General features: G+C 43.6%; 1 pseudogene; it reads right to left on the bottom strand.

The window, feature by feature from the left end:
* Positions 1-1,700: 1,700 nt before the first annotated feature.
* On the bottom strand, positions 1,701-6,825 carry LOC121677232 (annotated as a pseudogene).
* Between the last annotated feature and the right edge of the window lie 325 nt (positions 6,826-7,150).

Here is a 7,150-nt window from a genome sequence, read left to right as displayed (position 1 = left end):
CTGAGGAGTAGGCACGGCTCATCGTGTACTCTCGGCCGTCTGCTAAATGGATTGTAGTGCAACTCCTGTCCCAAACGCAAATCCTGTACAGCAGTGTCTGCCCTGTGTAGTTATCCTGAGTAAATGATGCTTGCTATGAATCGCAGGCTGTCTTTGTTCTCTGTTGCTTTTGTAGACAGAGCCCTCTGCAGGCTCCTTCTGGGTCAGAAAGCACAGGGAGGTAGGGCACATTGATCTTCAGCATGACCTGGTCCCTCACACAAATTTCTACCACAGAAATTGTAAGGGGATTGTGCTCTCAGCAGGAAAAGCACAACCATTGATAGCAGTTATTTTTTAATGTGACTTAGTAGGGAAAGAATTAAAGTTCTGCCTCTGAGTGGAAGATTATTAAGTTTTCTGACCTCAGGGTAGGATCTGTTGAAGAGCTCTGGAGAGGGAGAAGGGCTTGGAATTTCATGATGATTTTCCTGTCAGGAGTAAGTCAGTTACAGACAAAAAGTGAGAGGGCAGACACTTGGTTCAAAGGAATTAAAATGAAAAAAAAGGGGGGGGGGTTTAACAGAGTGTAATGAGGCCACTGCAGAGGCTGCCCTAGGTCTGGGCTAACTTGACGTCCTAGGGAAAACCCCAGGGCTGGAGGGTCACCAGCAGGGGAGGAAGTCTCAGTTCAGTGCGGTTCTCAGCACTGGGGGAATTGAAGACCTTACAAAAGGTTGGGTTGGGGTTGGTTGTCTTTGTAGTTAATAAGAGGGAAGGGAAACACAAAACCTAGTAAATCTAGAGGATGAAACAGGGCTAAATGACAGTTGGGGAGGATGTGGCTGTGTGGTGATAAATTCGTAAATTAGAATGGTTTTTGCATGTTCTCTCTCTCTCTCTCTTTCCCTCCCTCTTTTTCCCTCCCTCCCTCCCTCCCTCCCTCCCTCCCTCCCTCCCTCCCTCCCTCTCTCTCTCTCTCTCTCTCTCTCTCTCTCTCTCTCTCTCTCTCTCTCTCTCTCTCTCTCTCTCTCATATTAGTACAGGCTCCCAGAGCTGTCTGTGGATGTTGTTGAACTGAGGAGGAAAGGGCTGGTGGGACTGTATTCTTTTTATTTTCTATGTGTGTACAGTTTAACATAAGTGTGTAGGCATATGTAAAAACCAGAGGACAACTTCACATATCATCCTCAGGGACCCCCCACCTCCTCTGAGACAGAACCTGAGTCTGGAGCTTACCAAGTAGGCTAGGCTAGCTGGCCAGTGGGTGCCAGGGATCTGTTTTTTTTTTTTTTCTGCCTCACTAGTATTAGGATGACAAATGTGTGACACCCAGCATTTTTTAAAATTTTCTAATTCTTTTTTAAAATTTGTATTTAAATAACATTTTTTTCATTCCTTTTACATACCAACCAGTTTCTTCTCCCTCCTCTCCTTCTGTCCCCTCCTCTTCCTCATCTATCCCCCTCCCCATTTACTCCTCCTTCATCTCCATTCAGAAAGGGACCAGCTTCATATGGGCTTGTGCAAAGCCTGGTACATCAAGTTGAGGCAGGACCGAGCTCCTCCCCTTATGTCAAGGCCAGGCCAGGTAATACAATGTGGTAATAGGTTACTAAAAGACAGCTAAGCACCAGGGAGAGGTCCTGCTCTCACTGTTAGAAACCTCACTAAGAGTCCAAGCTGCACACATACGCACATACACATGCAGAGGGTCTAGGTTAGTCCCATGTAGGCTCTCTGACTGTTGGTCCAGGGTCCATGGGTTCCTGTGAACTCAGTTCAGTTGTCTCTGTGGGTTTTCCCATCATGATCTCCCTGGCTGGTATGATCCCTTCTCCCTTTCTTCTGCAAGACTTTTGGAGCTCAGTGCAGCACTTGTCTGTTCCATCAGTTACTGGATAGAGTATCTCTAACGGCAATTACGGAAGTCATCAATCTGCTTATGGTTGATGGCCAGGTCAGGCACCCTCTCTACTATTGCTAGGTTCTTAGCTGGGGTCATCCGTGTGGGTTCCTGGGGTTTTCCCTGGCACCAGGTTTCTCCCTAACCCTGAAATGCTCCCCCCACATTAAGACTTCTCTTTCGTTACTCTCTCCCATCCATCCTGCCTCCAGCCTGTTTCCTGCACCCAGCCTGCCCAAATCACTACCTCTAGTTCCCATCCCTCCATGCCCTGCCCCCGGTTTACCCAGGAGATCTTTTCTATTTCCCCTCTCCAGGAAAATCCATGCATCCTTCTTTGTGCCTTCTTTATTATTTAGCTTTTCCAGGGCTCTTGATTGTAGGTTAGTTATCCTATACTTTACTCCTAATAACCACCTATGAATGGGTACATACCATGTGTGTCTTTCTGGGTCTGGGTTATCTCACTCAGAATGACATTTTCTAGTTACATCCATTTGCTTGCAAATTTCATGAGGTCATGTACATATGAGTAGTACTCCATTGTGTAAATGTATCACATTTTCCTTATCCATTCTTCAGTTGAGGGGCATCTAGGTTGTTTATAGGTTCTGGCTATTACAAATAATGCTGCTACGAACATAGTTGAGCAAGTGTCCTTGTAGTATGATTGCATATCCTTTGGGCATATGCCTGAAATTGGGATAGCTATGTCTTGAGGTAGATAGATGCCCAATTTTCTAAGAAACGGACATACTGATTTCCAAAGTCGCTGCACAAGTTTGCACTCCCATCAACAGTGGAGGAATATTCCCCTTACTCCACATCCTCTCTAACAAAAACTGTTATTAGTGTTTTTGATCTTAGCCATTCTGAATAGTATAAGATGGTATATCAGAGTTATTTTGATCTGCATTTCTATGATGACTAAGGATGTTGAAGAATTCTTTAAGTGTCTTTTGGTTGTTTGAGATTATTCTGTTGAAAATTCTGTGTTTAGCTCTGTACCCCATTTTAAAATTGGATTATTTGGTATTTTGATGTTTAGCTTCTTGAGTTCTTTATGTATTTTGGAGATCAATCCTCTGTCAGATGTGGGGTTAGTGAGGATCTTTTCCCACACTATAGCTTGCTATTTTGTCTTATTGACAGTGTCCTTTGCCTTATAGAAACTTTTCAGTTTTAGGAGGTCCCTTTTATTAATTGTTGATCTCAGTGTCTGTGCTATTGGTGTTATATTCAGAAGTAGTCTCCTGTGCCAATGTGTACAAGGCCCACTTTCTCTCCTATTAGCTTCAGTATAACTAGGTTTATGTTGAGGTCTTTGATCTATTTGGGCTTGAATTTTGTACAGAATGATAGATATTGGATCTATTTACATTCTTCTACATGTCAGCATCTAGTTATGCCAGCACCATTTGGTGAAGATGCTTTCTTTCTCCTATTATATAATTTTGGCTTCTTTGTCAAAAATCAGGTGTTCATAAGTATGTGGATTTATGTCAGGATCTTTGATTCCATTGATCCACATGTCTGTTTTATGCTAATACCAAGCGGTTTCTTATTACTATCGCTCTATAGTAGAGCTTGAAGTCAGGCATGGCGATGCCTCTAGAAGTTCCTGTATTGTATAGGAATGTTTTAGCTATCCTGTTTTTTTTTCCATATGGAATTGAGTTTTGTTCTTTCAAGGTCTGTGAAGAATTGTGTTGGATACCCAGCATTTTTTACATGCATTCTGGGATTGAACTTGGGTCCTTATGCTTGTAAGCCATCATGACTGTCTGTCTGTCTAAGCTGTTTCCTCAACCCTGGTGAAATTATGTTTAATGAGGGTTTAAATGGAACCTAAATGAGCATAGGTAATTTTCTGACATGTGTGCTTATAATAGGTGGAGAGGGCCTGGTCTTGACTCTAGTGAAGAAAAGGTGGCCTCTGACAAAGGTCTGTGGCTTTGGTAGGAGGGCCAAGAAAGAGAACATGAACCTGTTGTTTCTACCATTCTCCTTATTACCATTTCTGATAGCCATGTAGTAGGGATGACATGGAAGGCAGGAGCCTGGAGTGCAGTCTGTAGTGTCACCAAACACAGAGAGCCAGGACCAATGCTCTGCTAATGAAATGCACAAAATGGTCCTTAACTCTGTTTTTAAAAATTAGATTTTTTTTTTTTTTGGTTTTTCGAGACAGGGTCTCTCTGTAACTTTGGAGTCTGTCCTGGAACTAGCTCTTGTAGACCAGGCTGGCCTTGAACTCACAGAGATCTGCCTGCCTCTGCCTCCTGAGTGCTGGGACTAAAGGGGTGTGCCACCACAGCCTAGCTTAAAACTTAGATTTTAGGAGGTACCACAACCATCTATTCCTGTCAGTGCTCTTATCCACACCTGGAAGTATCTTTTTTTCAAGTTAGGTTCAGAGATTTCACATGGCAAATAGGCTGTAGGAATTTGGTATGGGTTCTTTTAGGAGGTCACTGTTGGCCTGGAACAATGCCCTGCTAGTTTTAACATTTGTGTACATAGAGAGACCCTGTCTTCAACAAAACAAAGTTTCATTGCCTATTGTTATGATGGTGCTTATTTAAAGGATAAAATGACCATTATAAGGCACAGTCTGCCACATAGTATGCCGTTAATAAATAGTGTTTAAGAAATAATTTTGACTCTTAACAGACTTCACAAGGACAGCACCCTACTGTCAGGGCACATAGGTAAGGTTTTATTGTACAAACGGATGCTCTGAAGGTCACTGCCGCATAGAGGGTCTCTTAACAGTGTATTAATTACTCTACATCACTGTGACCTAATGCCTGGAGGAATCAAGTTAAGTGAGGAAGAGATTTATTTTGGCCCAGAGTCCACAGATCCACAGATACAGTCCATGATGGTGGGTGTATAAGACATTGTGGCAGGGACTACATCCATGGCGTTGAGTGGATAAGACATTGAAGCAGGGACTCCATTCATGGTGGTGTGTGGATAAGAAATTGTAGCAGGGACTCCATCATGGTGGTGGGAGCTTGCAACATGGCATGCTCTTAAAATCTTAGCTGTAAAGAAGCACAGAGCTCCAACTAGACAGAGCCCACTTACAACCCTTAAGCCCACCTCTACCTCCTTATATTTTCAAGTCAGGCTCCGATGTCTAAAAGCTTCTACAACCTCTCAACATAGCACCACCAGATGGAGACCAAGTGTCTGAATATATAAGCCTGTAGGGGATATTTTACATGCAAACTGTAGCATTGTCCCAGAGTGTGTGAGACATTTCCTAACAAGGACAAGGAGATCCTTACTGAGGCTCCTGAGACTTGTTATTTAGTATCTGGCAGTGTCTTAGGTTTTTATTGCTGTGAAGAGGCACCACGACCCTGGCAACTCTCATAAATGAAAACATTTAATTGAGGGAGATCTGATGTGGGATGTCCTACTGAATATGTGTTGCTTTTATTGGTTGATAAATAAAGTTGTTTTGGCCAATGGCTTAGCAGAGTAAAGCCAGGCAGGAAATCCAAATAGAGATATATAGTGAGAATAGGAAGAATCAAGCAGATGCCATCCAGTCACTGAGGAAGCAAGACATGTAGAAAATGAGAGAACACTTTGGCCATGTGGCAGTATATAGACTAATAGAAATGGGTTAATATAAGATGTAAGGGCTAGCTAGAAATATGCCTGAGTCATTGGGTAAATGGTATTGTAATTAATGTAGTTTCTATGTGATTGTTTGGGTCTGGGTGGGTGGGAAATGAAAGTACAGTCTCTGTCTACAGAGCTTGCTTATAGTTAAAGGGGATCGGTCCATTATCATTATGGTGGGGAGTATGGCAGCGTGGTGCTGGAGCTGAGAGTCCTACATCTTGACTCAGAGGTATCAGGAAGTCACCTGATAGTCACACTGAGGGAAAATTGAACTAAGAGACCTCAAAGTCTACCCCTACAGAGGCACACTCCCTCCAACAAGGACACAGCTGCTAATAATGACACTCCCTTTGGGGGTCATTTTCTTTCAAACCACCATAGGCAGTCTCAGATCTCAGATGTTCAACTGCTCCTTTTTTGTAAACCTCAAATATCATCCTTGATATATCTTTGCCTTGTCTCTATTCTATTTTTGTAAACAGACTCAATTTGTTTTATTTTTCTTGTATAAAAAGCCGTATGTGGTGGCCACAACTGGAGTCTGGGTCCTCTGAATGGAGACTCTGGTGTGGGTTTTCACAAGATGGGTCAGTGAATTCCTGATAAGGAGACTGAATACAGTCTCTTTCAAGTGGGTCAGGTGGCTTGTAAATCTTGGAGATGGCATCAAAGATGGCCTTGGCAAAGTTGCTCAGGGTGGCAGTACAGCCTTTGGCTGATGTGATTCATCAAATCCGGCCCTTATCAGGAGCAGAGACTCTGGGGGCATAGATGAGACACAGAGTCACAATGGCCTATCACCTTGCATGGAACAGTGTGGGGCTTGCCAATCTTGTTTCCCCAGTAGCCTTCCCTGTATAGGGACAATGGAAAGCTTGACCAAGATGGTGGCCCCTTGGATGGCAGTGGCTACCTCCTTGGAGCACTTAACACCAAGACCAATATGACCATTGTAGTCTCCATTAGCAACAGAAGCCATGAACCTAGTCTGCTGGCCAGTCCAAGTCTGCATCTGCACTGGAATGGTCTTTAGAACCTCATCCTTTAGGCATGCACCCAGGAAAAGGTCAATAATCTCAGATTCCTTAATGGGTGGGGAGAATGAGTAGATTTTCTACAGGGACTTGATCTTCATGTCCTTGACCAGGCGGCTCAGCAGGGCGACCGGGATCCACTCCTTGTCTTTAACTTTACTTCCACCAGTCTGGAGGCCTTGGGATCCTCCATGGAAGTGGCCACAGCCTCCTCATCCTGGACCCTGTGGTCCTCCAGACTGCTGCACCCACATCATCTGCCATTTGGTGTTTTCCTGAAGAAGCAGACACTTGTCTTCCTTGTTCATCCAGTTTAGTCTTCTCCAGAGGCTTGAACTCTAATAGGGAGATTGTTTTCTGGGCACATGTGGTTAACTGGGGTCAGCCAAGGAGGGTGTGAGCTAAAAATATGCTAGGAAGAAACAGCATTGCAGAAATAGTAAAAGAGCAATAGTGTTGGTCTATTGAATCTTGAAGGTGAGGAAAACAACTGAGTATCATCTGTTCATACGAAACACAAGTTAATGTTAACAACGGTAGGAAATAACGATAGTGTAATACCAGCAACAATGGGGTTAAACACTTTCCT

The sequence above is a fragment of the Arvicola amphibius genome, chromosome 6, assembly GCF_903992535.2.
Source record: "Arvicola amphibius chromosome 6, mArvAmp1.2, whole genome shotgun sequence".
NCBI classification, from domain to species: Eukaryota; Metazoa; Chordata; class Mammalia; order Rodentia; family Cricetidae; genus Arvicola; species Arvicola amphibius.
This window is presented reverse-complemented; position numbering and strand designations above follow the sequence as displayed.